The sequence below is a fragment of the Theropithecus gelada genome, chromosome 9, assembly GCF_003255815.1.
Source record: "Theropithecus gelada isolate Dixy chromosome 9, Tgel_1.0, whole genome shotgun sequence".
In the NCBI taxonomy this organism is placed as follows: Eukaryota; Metazoa; Chordata; class Mammalia; order Primates; family Cercopithecidae; genus Theropithecus; species Theropithecus gelada.
The window spans coordinates 42,097,361-42,116,701 of record NC_037677.1 but is presented as its reverse complement, the minus strand read 5'-3'; the positions used below and the strand labels follow the sequence as shown (position 1 = coordinate 42,116,701).

The 19,341-nt window shown below is 38.9% G+C and overlaps 1 protein-coding gene across 5 annotated transcripts in view; it reads right to left on the bottom strand.

Moving 5' to 3' along the window:
* ZNF248 (zinc finger protein 248) overlaps nt 1-19,341 on the bottom strand; it is a 100,828-nt gene that overhangs the window by 10,350 nt on the left and 71,137 nt on the right. The window contains exon 7 of one of the 5 annotated variants that reach the window (XR_003121204.1): nt 9,451-9,583. The exons of the other annotated variants lie outside the window; for them this stretch is intronic. The gene's annotated coding sequence lies outside the window, so the exon portion shown is untranslated. Of the gene's footprint in view, nt 1-9,450; nt 9,584-19,341 lie in introns of those variants that run through there. 5 annotated transcript variants of the gene reach the window in all.

The window sequence follows — 19,341 nt, the reverse complement described above, 5'->3', positions numbered from 1 at the left end:
CAGCCTGGGTGATGGAACAAGACTCCATCTCAAAAAATAAAGAAAATACACACATGCAAACAAAGCAAACATCAGTAGTCACTAGAGAACTACAAATTAAACATACAATGAGATACCACTACATAATTACTAGAATGGTTATTATAAAAACAGACAATAACAAATGACGTTGAGGATATGGAGAAACTGGAACCCCTACAACATGGATGAACCTAAAACAATCATTTTGTTAAATAAAAGGAGTTAGACATAAAAGACTAAATATTTATATGAATGTTTAGAAAGACTTTTTTTTTTTTTTTTTTTTTGAGACAGGGTCTCACTTTGTCTCCCAGGCTGGAGTGCAGTGGCACAAGCTTGGCTCACTGCAACCTCTGCTTCCTGGGTTCAAGCTATTCTCCCACCTCAGCCTCCTGAGCAGCTGGGACTACAGGCACGTGCCTCCACCTCCGGCTAAAGTTTACATTTTTTGTTAGAGACAGGGTTTCACCATGTTGGCCAGGCTGAAAGATAATTTTATAGAGACAGGGCAGATCAGTGATTGGCTGGGGGTTACAGTGGGAATTAACAGCATATTGGCGCGAAGGAATGTTTTTGGGTGATATAAATGTAAAATTGGATTGTGGCGATGTTTGCACAGCTGTTAAAATTTAATAAATATCACTGAATTGTACATACAGTGGATGAATGTTAAATTACATAAATTATATCTCAAAAAAAAAAACCTGCTAAAAAGCCAATGCAGACTGCTTTGAGGAAAAATGCCCTCTACAGATTAATTTTTCAGACTCCATAAACTTATTGTTAGGTGGAGAGGGCAAACATTTCAGGAAGAGCTCAAAAGGTGTCTGCTGAATATCAGTGTCAACTAAAATGGTGTTTTATGGTAATCTAGAAAGATAAGCCATTTTCAGAAGTGTCTTTTTTGATAACCCCTTGTCAGTGCTTTCAAGGGACAGGGCAATGAAGATCTTTTTCTCTCAGGCAGGGTGCAAACATAATTATAGAACAACAGATAATTTATTAGCTTACTCATCCAAAAATGTACCCAAGTACACAGAGCTGATGGCATTCAGCCTCTCTCTGGTACCTTTATTGTAAAAAAGTTTCTTCTCAGAAAATATGAACTCTGTAACATCAGCTGTGTTGAGTGAGGAGCCTAGAGGAACAGAATACCAGCCTGTATTCATCTCTTTACAGGTGACTAACACAGATAGGGGAAGGAGTTATATATTTCTTGATAAACAAGTATTTGCTCTGGACTAGAACAAGGGAAAAATTCCTCCAGCTTAGTTTACTAAGAACATCTGAAGTGTTAGGACACTACTTCCACTCTAGTAGGAAGTGGATGAATGAACCACAAGCTTTATCTTTTCTTTCAATTGTACTTAAAACCTGCTTGGGGCCAAGCACGGTGGCTCACACCTGTAATCCCAGCACTTTGGGAGGCTGAGGCAGGTAGATCATGAGGTCAGGAGATCAAGACCATCCTGGCTAACATGGGGAAATCCCGTCTCTACTAAAAATACGAAATAAATAAATAAATAAGCCACCCGTGGTGGTGGGCGCCTGTAGTCCCAGCTACTCGGGAGGCTGAGGCAGAAGAATGGCATGAACCCAGGAGGCGGAGCTTGCAGTGAGCCAAGATCACACCACTGCACTCCAGCCTGGGCGACAGAGCGAGACTCCGTCTAAATTAATTAATTAATTAAATTAAAAACCCTCCTGGATGAATAGAAGAAAAGTTTGGAAGGCAGATGTATAGTGAGGTGTATTTGGGAATGACTAATTTTCTCCCTTTCGGAGAGCTCTTAAAAAATGTATACTAGGGCTGGGAATGGTGGCGCATGCCTGTAATCCAGCATTTTGGGAGGCTGAAGCTGGAAAATCACTTCAGCCTGGGAGTTCAAGACCAGTCTGGGCAACATAGGGAGACCCTGTCTCTACAAAATAAAAAGTTAGGCCGGGCACAGTGGCTCACACCTGTAATCCCAGCACTTTGGGAGGCGGAGTTAGGTGGATTACGAGGTCAAGAGATCAACATGGTGAAACCCCATCTCTACTAAAAATACCAAAATTAGCTGGGCATAGTGGCACATGCCTGTAGTCCCAGCTACTCGGAGGCTGAGGCAGAATTGCTTGAACCTGGGAGGCGGTGGTTGCAGTGAGCCAAGATGGCATCACTGCACTCCAGCCTAGTGACAGAGCGAGGCTCCGTCTCTAAATAAATAAATAAATAAATAAATAAAATTTAAAAAAAATAAAAAAAAAGTTAGCCAAGTGTGAGTGTGCACTCCTGTAGTCCCAGCTACATGGGAGGCTTAGATTGGAACATTGCTTGAGCCCAGAAGGTCAAGGCGGCAGTGAGCCATGACTGAACAACTGCACTCCATCCTGGGCAAGAGAGTGAGACCCCCCTATCTAAAAACAAAAATGTGTACTGGAAGCATACTTTAGCTCTGACAGTCAGGTTCCCACGTTGAGGTTGAAAAATGGTCTATGTTTTTGTTTTTCTTATAGTTTGTTATTTCCTTTTTTTTTTTTTTTCCTGAGATGGTGTCTCACTCTGTCTCCCAGGCTGGAGTGCAGTGGCATGATCTCAACTCACTACAAGGTCTGCCTCCTGGGTTCACATCATTCTCCTGCCTCAGCCTCCCGAGTAGCTGGGACTACAGGCACCCATTACCACGCCCGACTAATTTTTTGTATTTTTAGTAGAGACGGGGTTTCACCGTGTTAGCCAGGATGGTCTCAATCTCCTGTCCTCGTGATCTGCCTGCCTCAGCCTCCCAAATTGCTGGGATTACAGGCATGAGCCACCGCGCCCAGCCTTTGTTATTTATTTCTACAGTATTTTATTGGCCATTTATTATGCTAGATGTGAATACACTGATACAAAAATGTGAGTAAAACCTTGGCAGTTTTAGCACACTAGTAGTTTCAGGTATATTTGTTTTCAGTTATACTCTTTTGTATGGGGCTTTTTCTGTTTTTCATATACCAATTGAAGAGGTGGAGATTAGCTTCTGGCTTATCTGATGAACTTGAAATAGCCACCCCACAATAGGGAGGTGGGAGACAGATGGATTTCAATGGGATGTCATCATTATGAAAAGCATATAACCTTCTCCAAATAATTAAAAGCAGTAACAAAAGACAAAAAGAAGAAAGCCATTTGAATAAAAATTAACCTTATAAATGTAATAAACATTCTAATTCCTTTAACAACAAAAGACTGGGAGCATGTTGAAAAAACCCAGTAGCCAACCTAGGTCTTCAGATGTTTGACCAGCCAGAAGACAGTTTTTCATTTTCTAATCAACAGTTTCCATATTAAAGTGCAATATAATAAGTGATAAAAACTGGAATGAAAAATTAACATTAACTACAGATTAAAGATTTTAAGAATCATGCCTTTTAAAGATTAATATAAATAAAAAACCTTAAAAAATGTACAATTTTAAAATAAGTGTGTGAAAAAATACAATAAATGTGTACCCAAAATTGTACCAGAGTTATTAGAAAACCAGAAAAACTATAAACCAACTAAGAAATCAAATTAGTAATCAAAATCTATCTTTAAAGGTACAGAAAACACAAAAGGTATAATGGACATCAAAACTTAAAAAAAAATTTCTCCTGGCAAGTAAGGTGTAGGAAGAAACTTACATAACAGGATAGTGAATATAGACTCCAAGCCTACAGAAAGTATTCCAGTGTTGGCCGGGCACAGTGGCTCATGTCTGTAATCCCAGCACTTTGGGAGGCTGAGGCAGGCAGATCCCGAAGTCAAGAGATCGAGACCACCCTGGCCAACATGGTGAAACCCCATCTCTACTAAAAATATGAGATTTAGCTGAGCGTGATTGCGCACGCCTATAGTCCTATCTACTTGGGAGGCTGAAGCAGAATTGCTTGAACACGGGAGGCAGAGGTTCTAGTAGGTTGAGATCGCGCCACGGCACTCCAACCTGGCGACAGAGCAAGACTTCGTCAAAAATAAAAAAGTATTCTAGTGTTTGCTAACACTTCCTGAGTTATCTCTGAAAATCAGGTGCAAGGTAAGGATGCCAGCTGTCACTCAGTAAGACCAGTAAAAAGGGTGAGACAGGACAAGACAAACCTAATGGAGAATTAATTAAGGACGAATGGAAGAAAAAATACACAGACATAGTAATACATGTAATGATAACTGTGGCATTATAATTCACTGGAGAAAAACGCTAATAACTAGGGTTCGCTGCAACTGGTATTATGTGGAAAAAAGTAAAATTAGATTTGTCTTCATATTATCTACGATAATGAGTTCCCGATTGAGTCAAGACTTAAATATTTTTCTAGTATTAAAAAATACTAGAAGTAGGCCAGGTGTGGTGGCTCATGCTTGTTTTCCCAGCACTTTGGGAGGCTGAGGTAGGAGGATTGCTTGAGCCCAAGAGTTCAAGACACACCTGAGCAACATAATGAGACCCTGTCTCTGTTGAAAATAAAAATAAAAAAAGAAAAGAAAGAAAAAAGAAAACACTAGAAATAGTATATTAATTTAAAAATTTAAAAAACTTTTAGGTTCACGGGTACATGTATGGCTTTGTTACATAGGTAAGTTGAATGTCATGAATTTTGGTTTACAGATTATTTTGTCACCCAGGTAATAAGCATAGTACTCCACAGGTAGTTTTTCGACATTCACCTTCCTCCTATCCTCTACCCTCAAATAGTCCCCAGTGTCTCTTGTTCCTTTCTTTGTGTTCATGTGTACTCAATGTCTAGCTCCCACTTATAAGTGAGAATATATAGTATTTGGTTTTCTGTTCCTGTGTTAGTTCACTTAGGATAATGGCCTCCAGCTCCACCTTTTGTTGCTGCAAAAGACATGATCTCATTCTTTTTTATGGCTGCATAGTATTCCATGGTGCATATGTACAATATATTCTTTATCCAGTCTACTATTGATTGGTATGTAGGTTGATTCCATGTCTTTGCTATTGTGAATAGTGCTGCAATGAACATATGTGTGCATGTGTCTTTATGGCAGAATGACTTATATTCCTTTGGGTATATACTCACTAATGAGGTTGCTAGGTAGAATGGTAGTTCTGTTTTAAGTTCTTTGAGAAATCACTAAACTGCTTTCCACAGTGGCTGAACTAATTTACATTCCCACCAGCAGTGTATAAACATTAAACAACGTTTTTTCTTTTTTCTTTTTCTTTTTTTTTTTTTTTTTTTTTTGAGATGGAGCCTCGCTCTGTCACCCAGGCTGGAGTGCAGTGGCATGATCTCAGCTCACTGCAACCTCCGCCTCCCAGGTTCTCCTGCCTCAGCCTCCCAAGTAGCTGGGATTACAGGCATCCGCCACTATGCCCAGGTAATTTTTGTATTTTTAGTAGAGACGGGGTTTCGCCATATTGGCCAGGCTGATCTCAAACTCCCAACCTCAGGTGATCTGCCCACCTCAGCCTCCCAAAGTGCTGGGATTACAGACGTGAGCCACTGCGCCTGGCCTAAACAACATTTTTTGAAAAATATCATTATATTGGCTGGGCATGGTGGCTCACACCTGTAATCCCAGCACCTTGGGAGGCCGAGGCAGGCAGATAATGAGGTCAGGAGATCGAGACCATCGGGCTAACATGGTGAAACTCCATCTCTACTAAAAATACAAAAAATTACCTGGACGTGGTGGCACGCGCCTGTAGACCCAGCTACTCAGGAGGCTGAGGAACGAGAATCCCTTGAACCCAGGAGGTGGAGGTTGCAGTGAGCTGAGATTGTGTCACTGCACCCCAGCCTGGGTGACAGAGCAAGACTCCGTCTCAAAAAAAAAAAAAAATCACTATATTGAATTAAATAAGAACTTTAAAAAAAATTCAAATACAAAAAAATCAACAGATCAGCCTAGATAAAAACATTCTCATAAAGCCAAAGGCACTGCATAAGTAAAATACAAGAGAAAAACTTGGAGAGTTGGTAACAAATATAATACACAAAGAATTATTCTCCAAAATATATAGAAGAGCCTTAAAAATAATATAGAATCTTATACGAAAATTAATTCAAGATGGATTAGAGACTTAAATGTTAGACCTAATACCATAAAAACCCTAGAGGAAAACCTAGGTAGTACCATTCAGGACATAGACATGGGCAAAGACTTCATGTCTAAAACACCAAAAGCAACGGCAGCAAAAACCAAAATTGACAAATGGGATCTCATTAAACTAAAGAGCTTCTGCACAGCAAAAGAAACTACCATCAGAGTGAACAGGCAGCCTACAGAATGGGAGCAAATTTTTGCAATCTACTCATCTGACAAAGGGCTAATATCCAGAACCTACAAAGAACTCAAACAAATTTACAAGAAAAAAACAAACAACCCCATCAAAAAGTGGGCAAAGGATATGAACAGACATTTCTCAAAAGAAGACATTCATTCAGCCAACAGACACATGAAAAAATGCTCATCATCACTGGCCATCAGAGAAATGCAAATCAAAACCACAATGAGATACCATCTCACATAGAATGGCGATCATTAAAAAGTCAGGAAACAACAGGTGCTGGAGAGGATGTGGAGCAATAGGAACACTTTTACACTGTTGGTGGGATTGTAAACTAGTTCAATCATTATGGAAAACAGTATGGCGATTCCTCAAGGATCTAGAACTAGATGTACCATATGACCCAGCCATCCCATTACTGGGGATATACCCAAAGGATTATAAATCATGCTGCTATAAAGACACATGTACACGTATGTTTATTGCGGCACTATTCACAATAGCAAAGACTTGGAATCAACCCAAATGTCCATCAGTGGCAGACTGGATTAAGAAAATGTGGCACATATACACCATGGAATACTATGCAGCCATAAAAAAGATGAGTTTATGTCCTTTGTAGGGACATGGATGCAGCTGGAAACCATCATTCTTAGCAGACTATCACAAGAACAGAAAACCAAACACCATATGTTCTCACTCATAGGTGGGAACTGAACAATGAGATCACTTGGACTTGGGAAGGGGAACATCACACACTGGGGCCTATCATGGGGAGGGGGCAGGGGGGAGGGATTGCATTGGGAGTTATACCTGATGTAAATGACGAGTTGATGGGTGCTGACGAGTTGATGGGTGCAGCACACCAACATGGCACAAGTATACATATGTAACAAACCTGCACGTTATGCACATGTACCCTAGAACTTAAAGTATAATAATAATAAAAAATAAATTTTAAAAAAATCAAAAAAAAAATAATATAGAAAAATAATTCAAAAATAGTAATCTGTTCACAAAAAAACATAAATATAGGATATATAATCTCATTAGTAATCTGAAAAATGCATATTAAAATGACAGGGTTTTCACAGAAGTTACATTGGCAAGAAGTCTAAAGTCCGACAACACCAAGTGTCAGCAAGGAAGCAGAGTGAGTGGCAGTCTCACGTGTAGTACCACAGATGACGGGAGGGAATTGTTCAAGCAGAGCTATGTTAAGGGCATGCAGACCATTCAGCCTTCTTCTGGATACTCTGAATCTTATCTCTGGATGAAGCAAGACCACTGAAAAACTGTCCACTTGAACCCCAATGTTTTCATCTCCTGAAAGACTTTTCTTTGAATTTTCTTTTGCTGTCAGAAAGATCAGAGGCAAATCTGCAGCTCAACTTGGATAATCTGGGACATTACAGGACCTGCGTGTATCGAAAACTGACTTTGCTCAGTTACTGACCTGCTACTTTATAGTTTCCCTGATGTTGAGTTTTATCTATTTCTATTTTTTTCTGTTTTAATTTCTGTCCCCTTATAAATCTCACAAAGTCCATTATAAAACAAAGTGAGAATAAACAACTCACCTGAGGTCTGTTCGTTTCTTGTTACTCATGGAGAATGGAAGAGAATTATAAAGGTAAAGCTGGGGAAGAAGGAAAGAGAATGAGATCCTGTGCAGCCTGGCTGCTGTGCAGCACACAGACTCACCTGCCTACAAAACTTGCATGCAAAGCCCCTGGGGGCAATGTCCCTTTAACCCTAAGAACAGGAAAGACCCTGTGGAGGAACACCCACATGTCCATGCTGACTCTGACAGGTCACCACAAGTTTAGACATGCAATTCTTCATTAAATCAGTGTAAATATTTCCTACTGATTCATAAAAAATGCATGTTCCCCTCCCATTGGCTAAAAGAAAAGTTTAAAACAGCAGACAGTCAATTAAGCAAATTACAATACAGAAAAGAAAGACTGAGCCGTCATTAAAACACTGGAAAAAACGCCCTGGCTGTACTGTTTCTCAGCCTTCTTAATGATAGCACTTGTCCCTTCAGTTAGAAAATCCTCCTCAACATTTCCAGAAAACAATGGGGTTGCTTTAATTGTTTATTTTAACTCAGTTGCAGTTTCTCAAAAGGATCTTTTAATTTTAAAAACTTGATGTGGCTTAATTGTTTAAGACTGGATGGCACTTAGACTTTTTTGTTTTTTGTTTTGAGACAGGGTCTGGCTCTGTTGCCTGGGCTGGACCACAGTGGCACGATTCACAGCTCACTGCAGCCTTGAACTCCTGGTCTGAAGCTCAAGTGATCCTCAAGTCACAGCCTCTTAAGTAGGAGGACTACAGGTACGCACCACCACAGCCAGATAATTTTTTTTTTCTAGAGACCGGGTCTCACTATGTTGCCCAGACTGGTCTTGAATTCCTGGGCTCAAGCAGTCCTCCCACGTTGGCCTCCCAAAGTGCTGGGATTACAGGCATGAGCCACTGAGCCCAGCCCTAATGAGTTATTTTCTGAGTATGCCACTAACAAATGACATGATTAAATAAGTCATATCTTCTAGGCCCATTTTTTCACCTTTATACAACACTGTCACTTGATTTTTGTAACATCAGAATAGGAACAATGATGCATCTCTACAGGCTTCAAAGACAATGAGTAGACAGGAAGGGAGCAGCAGGGACGAGTTCCCCATCTAGGCGATGCCTTCCCCAGACTGTGTTCTCACAATCCTCACAGTGGGCAGTGACATGTCCTCTCCTGTGCTGCCTGCCCCTTGCTCACGCTGGCAGCTAATCTCCTCCTGAAAGCCCATCCACTGGACAGTCTGCCGTGGTTTCCGCATGTGCTGACATCACCAAGTGTTACTTAACTGTACAGGAGCAGCAAAAATGTCTTCAGTGAACAGGCAGTTCCGGACATGTTCCTTCCTGGCCCTTTCCACTCTGCTCTCAGGCTCTGCTGAAAGGTCTCAGATCAGAAGTGTGACCCTCCACGTGGGTTCTTAGGAACTACTCCTTATTACCTCACAAGCTTCTTTGTTCCAAGGATGCTGGGACAAGGGGACAAAGTAAATTCAGTTGGAATCTTCAACCTGACCTTCAGATAACATACTTTCTCTGAGAATCAAGGCCTGGGCCATCTACGAATTCAAACAGAGTCCCTCAAGGACAAATGCTGGACAAGGCTTACCTGGCTTAGAAACTTCAATCATACTGCCTGACCCTGGAGCTCAGAAGAAACATCAAGAATCCCAGAAACACACGGGGCCAAGTTTCCTGTGAAGGCACATCAGTGCTCAATGCTGTGAATAACGATGCTGGGTTTTAGACACGGTGGATAATTAAAAAGAACAAGGAGACATGGAGAACAGAGTTCAAACTAGGTTCCTGCAGCTGCTGGTTATATGATCTTGGGTAAGTCAGTTCACCTCTCTAAACTTGTTTTCTTTTTCTTTTCTTTTCTTTTCTTTTCTTTTTTCTTTTTTTTTTTTTTTTTTTTTGAGACAGGGTCTCTCTCTCTCTCTGTCTGTGTCTCTGTTCACCCCGGCTGGAGTGCAGCGGCGCCATCTCGGCTCATCGTCGCCTTCGCCTCGCCGGCTCGAGCGATCCCCCCGCCTCAGCCTCCCACCCGTTTGCATTACTTGAAGCCCACGCACGCCTCCCGCGACAGAGACGCCAATGCCCCTGGACCCTCGCCCAACCCTCTGGGGCTCACCCGCCCCTCCCTGCTCCCCAGTGGTGTGGCCCAGCCCCTGAGGGGAGTCAATTTACCAACAAGTGGCGGGAGTGCGCGCGCGCAAAAGGAGCCCCTTCCCGCGCCAATACCGGAAAAAAAGTACATTTCCCATAAGCCTGTGCACTCGCTCCTGCTCCTTGGGAAATGTCAGCGTTTCCAATTTATTTTAAAGGTTTCTGTTACACGGTGCCCTTCTAAACACCGCCAAGTTATGGATGCGAATGTGACTACTGACATAACAAACAAGTCAAATGCATAGTTTTGTATTGGATATGGTGTAAGCAAATCAACTGTAAAAGACATTTTAGGAACAAATAGGATAATTTTTATTAAAATTGAACTATTTATAATATTAAGAAATTATTGTTATATTTACTGGCTGCGATACTAATATGCATTGTGGTTCTGTAAAAAATGTGCTTAACTTTTAGAGATGCAATACTTAAGAATTTCAAATGTTTTGTGCAAAAAGTAACAACAAATATAGCAGAATATAGTGTTTAATCTAGGCAATGAAAATATGCCACGACTGGGCGCAGTGGCTCATGCCTGTAATTTCAACACTTTGGGAGGCCAAGGCGGGCAGATCACTTGAGCTCAGGAGTTCCAGACAAATTCGGGCAACATAACAAGACCTCCTCTCTACAAAAAATACAAAAACTTAGCCGATCATGATGGTGCGCTCCTGTAATCCCAGCTACTGGAGGTGGGGCAGGCGGCGATGGGCACTGAGGTGGGAGAATTGTTTGAACCCACGAGGTGGAGGTTGCAGTGAGCCAGGACGGCACCACTGCATTCAAGCCTGGGCGACAAAGGGAGACTCTGTTTCATAAAAAAAGAAAAAAGAAAAAGAAAAGAAAATGTGTTCTGTGAAATAATAGGCATATTATTTCTACTTTATGTTTGAAGATTTTCCTCAGAAAAAGATCCAAATGAATTCTACATACACCAGTTAGGTCCATAGAATACCCATATGTTTTAAGACTAGTTTTTCCCATAAGAATATACCTTAGAAATGACACATCCTTAACATATACCTACAACCACGGTAGCATATTTATTCTTTAATATTGTTTTTTAATTTGGGCATTAATTTGGATATTTCAGAGTGCAATCTACTACATTAACTGTACCTGAGGGTGGTGGTTTGAATATCTATCTTGTTATAACATCAAACTTCAGTTCATAAATTGAAGATTTTCAGGAATACTTTTTCAGCCTTGTAACTAGCATTACTACTTAATTACTGTGTAGAAAACATAATTATATATTATTGAAATGATTATTTGAATTATAATAGTGAATCTTATTTATTTATTTATTTGAGACAAGGTCTCACTCTGTCACCCAGACTGGAGTGCAGTGTTGCGATCTCGGCTCACTGCAACCTCTGCCTCCCTGACTCAAGTGATCCTCCCACCTCAGCCTCCCGAGTAGTTAGGACTACAGGCACCTGCCACCACACCCGGCTAATTATTTTTTAATTATTTGTAGAGACAAGGTCTTGCCATGTTGGCTAGGCTGGTCTCGAACTCCTGGGCTAGAGTGATCCACTCACCCTGCCTGGGTTGCCCAAAGTGCTGGGATTATAGGAATAAGCCACTGCATCCAGCCTGATATTAATAATGTGAATCTTAATATCAAGGATGAGTTATCAAATAAAGTTTCCAAGTTCATAAAATGAGAGTATGGGTAATTCATAAGCATAAAGTAATGGAGTTCATTCTTCTTTAATAGCTAAATAATTGTATAATGATAATAAACATTATTTATACTTTATTTTGTATATCAGCTTATAAATTCTGATTCATTACAAGTTTATTTTAATTTGGAAGTGTAGGGTCCAGCCCCACAGGGTCGGTGGGTTTTTCTCCCCGTGTGTGGAGAGCAGAGATTGTAGAAATAAAGACACAAGACAAAGAGATAAAAGAAAAGACAGCTGGGCCTGGGGGACCACTACCACCAAAACACGGAGACCAGTAGTGGCCCCGAATGTCAGGCCGCGCTGATATTTATTGGATACAAGACAAAGGGGCAGGGTAAGGAGTGAGAGCCATCTCCAATGATAGGTAAAGTCATGTGGGTCACGTGTCCACTGGACAGGGGGCCCTTCCCTGCCTGGCAGCCGAGGCAGAGAGAAAGAGAGGAGAGAGAGAGAGAGAACTTACGCTATTATTTCTGCATATCAGAGACTTCTAGTACTTTCACTAATTTGCTACTGTTATCTAAAAGGCAGAGCCAGGTGTACAGGATGGAACATGAAGGCGGACTAGGAGTGTGACCACTGAAACACAGCATCACAGGGAGATGGTTAAGCCTCCGGATAACTGCGGGTGGGCCTGACTCATGTCAGGCCCTCCAGAGGAGGTGGAAGAGTAGAGTCTTCTGTGAACTCCTCTGGAGAAAGAGAGACTCCCTTTCCTGGTCTGCTAAGTAGTGGGTGTTTTTCCTTGAGACTGACGCTACCGCTAGAACACGGTCCGCTTGGCAACGGGCGTCTTCCCAGACGCTGGCATTACCGCTAGACCAAGGAGCCCTGTGGTGGCCCTGCCTGGGCGTAACAGAAGGCTCACATTCTTGTTTTCTGGTCACTTCTCACTATGTCCCCTCAGCTCCTATCTCTGTATGGCCTGGTTTTTCCTAAGTTATAATTGTAGAGCAAGGATTATTATAATATTGGAATAAAGAGTAACTGCTACAAACTAATGATTAATGATATTCATACATAATCATATCTATTATCTATATCTACTATAACTATTCTTATTTTATATATTTTATTATACTGGAACAGCTTATGTCCTCAATCTCTTGCCTCGGCATCTGGGTGGCTTGCCGTCCACAAGAAGGAATCATATTATGTCATTCTGTGTTCCACTCCTAAAAAAAGATATAGTTACTAAGTTGTATTAGGCCAGTGCGCCCACTTCAACACCTGGAAAAAACACTAGACAAATAATAACAGTTGTATTTTTTGTATTTTCAAAGACGTCGGAGAGTGGTAGAAGTAATGAGGATAACAAAAATTCAATTCTAGAGAGGAGGAGCCCTGCCTGGGCACCCTGAGGATTTCTAGCTTTTTCTTCACTAGGTCATTTACCATTTCTCCACATGAACTGAACCTAGGCAATTGTACACTATTGAATTGCCAATGTAATTCAATGGGAAAATAAGATCTGTACAATAAATGAGGCTGGTACAATTTAATATCTGAATGCTAGTACTAATGAAAAGAAACAGGGGATAGCCAATTAGTTTCAGATAGAGCAGACTTTAAAGCAGGTTATCAGAGATATATGATACATGCTCAACCAATCAGAAGCAGCCAACTAACTTACATAACTAGGGACTTTCTAATGGAATAGATCAAATAAGGCAACTGTACAACTGTAACCCATCAAATATTTTCTTTATTTCCACATTCACTCTGTAAAAACCTGTCCTTTATGCTTCTTTTGGTTTGGTGTTTCTTGATTTACAAATTGCTTTTGCTCAAATAACCTCTCCAAAATTTTTCATCATGTCTCAGTTTTTCTTGTAAGAGGAGTATATAAGGGATCATTGGGTCAATATGCATGATAGAGCCATTCTCTGGGATAGGGAAATTGTATACAAATATTCTCACTTAATAATATCCTTTTTATATTTTTGCATCATTGTAAAAAAAGTGTTGGGTGGTTACCTACACAATGTTAAGAATATTCACCAATAGCATATTATATATAGAGATACACACACACATGCATATGCACACACACATGCAGATTTTTGCATTTGCAGGACACATATGAATACACGCAGTACAAACATGTACATTTGAACATTTGTGTACAAGCATTTGCAGGACAAATATGAATACACGCAGTACAAACATGTATATTTGAACATTTGTGTACAAGCATTTGAGTATCTGTTTTCATTTCTCTTGGGTATATTTCTAGGAGTAGAATTGTTGAGCAAGATGGTACAATTATGTTTAACCCTTTCAATCTGAACAATATTGCATTGTATGAACATACTACAATTTGTTTATCCATTCATCCATCAATGGACACATGGGTTGCTTTCACTTTTTGGCTTTTGTGAATAATGCTGCCATAAACATCGATGTGAAAATATCTTTCAGATTCTGCTTTCAATTATTTTGGGTATATACTCAGAAGTGGAATTGCTGGATCATATAGTAATTCTATTTCTAATTTTTTGAGCAACTGCCACAATAGCTGCACCATTTTCCACAGCAGCTGTACCATTTTACATTCCTATCAACAATGCACAAGAGTTCCAACTTCTCCACATCCTCAACTACACCTGATATTTTTAATTCCTATCTTCTTTCTTTCTCCCTCCCTTCTGTCTTTTGATAGTAGCCATTCCATTGAGGATGAGGTGGTATCTCATTTTGGTTTTAATTTGCATTTCCTTAATAACTAGTGATGTTGAGTGTCTTTTCATATGCTTATGGGCCATCTGAATATCTTTTTTTTTAATGTCTACTCAAGTCCTTGGCCCATTTTTTAATCAATTTGTTCATTTTGTTGTTGTTGAGTTTTAGGAGTTATCTATATATTCTGAATATTAATCTCTTATCAAATATGTGTTTTGAAAAATTTTTCCCATTCTGTGTGTTGCCTTTTCATTGTCGATAGTGTCCTTTAAAAAAACATAAAGGTGTTATAAATTTTGATAAAGTAAAATTTGTCTATATTTTCTTTTGTGGCTTGTGCTTTTGGTGTCATATCCAATAAATCATTGCCAAATCCAGTGTCATCAAGCTTTCCCCCTGTGCTTTCTTCCGGGAGCTTTACAATCTTAACTCTTACATGTAGGCCTTTAATCCATGTTGAGTTACTTTGAGAATATGGTGTTAGGTAAGAATCCAACTTCATTCTTTTGCATGTCAATACCCAGTTTTCCCAGCATTTTTTTTTCTTTTTTTGAGATACAGTCTCACTCTGTCACCCAGGCTGGAATGCAGTGGCCCCGTCTCTGCTCACTGCAAACTCCACCTCCAAGGTTCAAGTGATTCTCCTGTCTCAGCCTCCTGAGTAGCTGGAATTACAGATATGTGCCACCACGCTCACCAGCATCATTTTTTTAAGACTGTCCTTGCCATTGAATGGTCTTGGTACCCTTGTCTAAAACCATTTACTCATACTTTTGAGGGCCTCTTGGCTTTCTATATTTTTCATTGTTCTATACATCTGTCTTTATAGCAGCACCACACTATTACACTCTTATGATTTATAGCTTTCTAACAACTCTTAAAATCAGGAGGTGTGAGAGCAGGAGGTGCGAGATCTCCAATGTTGTTCTTTATTAAAATTATTTTGACTATCGGGGGTCCCTTTGGATTCCATATAAGTTTTTGGATATATTTTTCTATTACTGCAAAAACACTTTTGGTATTTTGATAGAGATCGCACTGAACCTGTAGATTGCTTTGGGTAGTACTATATAATATCTTAACAATATTAAGTCTTCCTATCAATGTACATGAATGGATTTATACATCTCCATTTATTCTTTAATACATTTCAGCAACATTTTGTAGTTTTCAGTGTACAAGTCTTTTGCCTCCTTGATTTATCTTTTCTGATGCTATAGTACCTAAAATTGTTTTCTGAATTTCCTTTTAGGATTTTCTATTGTTAGTATATACAAACACAAATGATTTTTGTGTGTTGATTTTGTATTCTGCTCCTTTGCTGAGTCTATTTATTCTAACCATTTTTAGTGGATGGACTCTTTAGGGCTTTCTACGTATAAAATCATATAAGAACACAAAAAAAAATTACTTCTTTCCAATCTGTATGCCTTTTATTTATTTTTTATTGCCTATTTGCTCTGGCTAGAACTTCCATATTATGCTGAATATAACCTTTCAGTCTTTTACCCGAGTATGACATTAGCTGTGTATTTTTAATACATGGTTTTTATTACATTAATGTAGTTTCCTTCTATTTCTGTGTGTTGATTTATCACATGTGCATTGCTTATCATGAAAGAGTGTTGAAATATGTCAGTGGTTTCTCTCTTCATCAATTGACATTATGTTTTTCCCTCCATTCTATTAATGTGATGTATTACATTACTTGGCTTTCATATGTTGAGCCATACTTGTATTACAGAAATAAACAGAAAAAATTCCTGCTTGGTCATGGTATATAATCTTTTTTTCTTTTTTTTTTTTCTTTGTTTTTTTCTGAGACAGAATCTCGCTCTGTTGCCCAGGCTGGAGTGGAGTGCAATGATGTGACCTCAGCTTACTGCAACCTCCACTGCCTGGGTTCAAGCAATTCCTCTGCCTCAACCTCCTGAGAAGCTGGGATTACAAGCACACCCCACCACACTTGGCTAATTTTTTGTATTTTTAGTAGAGATGGAGTTTCGCCATGTTGGCCAGGCTGGTCTCAAACTCCTGGCCTCAAGTGATCCACTTGTCTTGGCCTCCCAAAATGCTGAGATTACAAGCAGAAGCCACCATGCCCAGCTGGTACATATTTTTAATATGCTGCTGAGTTCAGTTTGGTAGTATTTGTTGAAGATTGTTGTTCATAAGGGATATTACTGTTCATAAGTGTTAGTGTTCATAAGGGATATTACTGTGCAGTTTTATTTTCATATAGTATCTTTGTATGGCTATGATATCAAATTAATACTAACCTCACAGAACAAATTTGGAAATGTTCCCTTCATTTTAATTTTTTGGAAGAGTCTAAAAAAGACTGATATTAGTTGGTCTTTAAATGTTTGGTAGAATTCACCAAGGAAGGCATCAGGTCTGGGGCATTTCTTTGTCAAGAGTTTTTTGATTACTGATTCAGTCTCCTTATTAATTATGTACTTACATAATTTTCTATTTCTTCATGAGTCAGTATTGACTTATTTCAATGATACTGTGTTCCTAGATATTGAGCCATTTCATCCATGTTATTCAATTTGTTGTAGTAAGTTGTTCTTAGTACTTTCTTATATTTTATTTCTGTAGAATCAGTCTTTATATCCCTGTCTTCATTTCTGATTTTCGTAATTTAAGTCATTTTCTTAGTCTAGTTAGATAAGGGTTTGTCAATTTGGTTGATCTTTTCAAACAACCAATTCTTGGTTTAATTGATTTTCTCTATTGTTTTTCTATTCTTTAGGTTTTTTTTTGTCTCTGTCCTTATTTCCTTCCTTCTGATACCGTTGAGCTTAGTTTTTTTGTTTGTTTGTTTGTTTGTTTTGAGATGGAGTCTAGTTCTGTCACCGATACCGGAGTGCAGTGGCATGATCATGGCTCACTGCAGCCTCCACCTCACAGGTTCAACTGATTCTCCCACCTCAGGCTCCTAAGTAGCTGGGATTACAGGCACCTGCCACCATGCCTGGCTAATTTTTGTATTTTTAGTAGAGACAGGGTTTCACCATGTTGGCCAGGCTGGTCTTGAACTCCTGACTTCAGGTGATTCACCCGCCTCAGCCTCCCAAAGTGCTGGGATTACAGGCATGAGCCACTGCTCCCAGCCTTTAGTTAGCTCTTTTTCTAGGTCCTTAAGATGTAATGTTAGATATCTGATTTGAGATTTTTCTTCTTTTTAAATGCAAGCACCTATAGCTATAAATATCCCCTTTAGCACAACTTTTGCTGCATCCCGTAAGTTTCTGTATGTTTTGTTTCTGCTTTCAGTCATCTCTGAGTATTTTTCAATTTCCCTTGTGATTTTTTTCTTTTACTTATGAGTTGTTTAAAGGTATATTATTTAAATTATTTCCACAAATGTATAAATGTTCCAGTTTTCTTTTTATTATTTTCTAACTTCATACTGTTGTGGTCATAGAATATACTTTGTATAATATCTATATTTTAAAATCTATTGAGACTTAATTTGTGACCTAACATATGGTTTACCCTGGAGAATAACTAATGTGCATTTGAGAAGAATAGGTATTCTGTAGTAGTTGTTGTTGGATATAGTGTTGTGTATTACTTGATCCTAAAAGGGAGTACTGAGGCAAATTTTTAAATGCAGACCAGGTCTGGATAATCCTATAGCAGACAAAGCCAGTTATGCCCTAAAAATAACCTTAACCTTGATTGAACTGCAAACATAATTTAATTTAGATGTCTGTTAAATCAAGTTGGCTTATTGTGTTTTTAAGTCCTGTGTTCTATCTCACTGTTCTATCCATTATTGGAATGACATATTGATGTTTCCAACTATTACAGTAGAACTGTCTATTTTTCCCTTTAGTTCTGTCAATTTTCACTTCATTTATTTTGATGTTATCTTATTAAGTGCATAAATGTTCATTATTGCTGTATCTTCTTGCTGTATTGAACTTTTACTAACATACAATATCCTTCTTTATCTCTTGTGACCTTTTTGATTTAAGGCCTATTTTGTCTGATGTTAACATACAGTTGACCCATGAACAACATGGGTTTAAACTGCATGGGTCTATTATACATGGAGTTTTTCCAACATATTGGAAAAGATTTTTGGAGATCTGTCACAATTTGAAAAAAAACTTGCAGATAAACCATGTGGCCTAGAAATAGTGAAAAAATTAAGCAAAAGAGGAATGAAATAAATGTATAAAATATATGAAGATACTAGTCTATTTTATCATTTACTATCCAGAAATATACAAATTTCCTATAAAAAGTTAAAATTTAATAAAACATGCACAAAGAAAGACTGTACATGGCACCATTAGCAGTCAAGAGAAATGTTAACAGACGTGAAGAGGTAGTATTAAATCATAACTGCATAAAATTACCTGTAGTATATAGTATACTACTATAATAATTTCATAGCCAAGTCCTGTTGCTATTGTGGTGAGCTGAAGTATCCACTTAAAATATCATGTAAAGCTAATCATCTCTGTGTGAGCAGTTCATTTCTCCAGTAAACTGCATATGACAGTAAAAGTAATCTCTTACAGTTTTCACATATTTTTCATCATTTTTAGTGCATTTCCATAAACACTGAATAACACTATTGGACCCATATGAAGTGCCACTAGTGATGCTGGAAGTGCTCCCAAGATGCAAAGAAAAGTCATGATATTACAAGAAAAAGACGGATTGCTTAATATGTACTGTAGATTGAGGTCTGCAGCTGTGGTTACCCACTATTTCAAGATAATTGAATTCAGTGTAAGAACCACTGTATAAAAAGAAAATTTATGAAGCTGTCACTGCAGCTGTGCCACAGGTGCAAAAACTTTGCACTTTTAGCAAAATACCTTGTAATCTCATATTGAAAATGCATTTTTTATGTGGCTTCAGGATTGCCATAAGGCATACCTATAGACTTTAATCCAATTTGAGAAATAGTG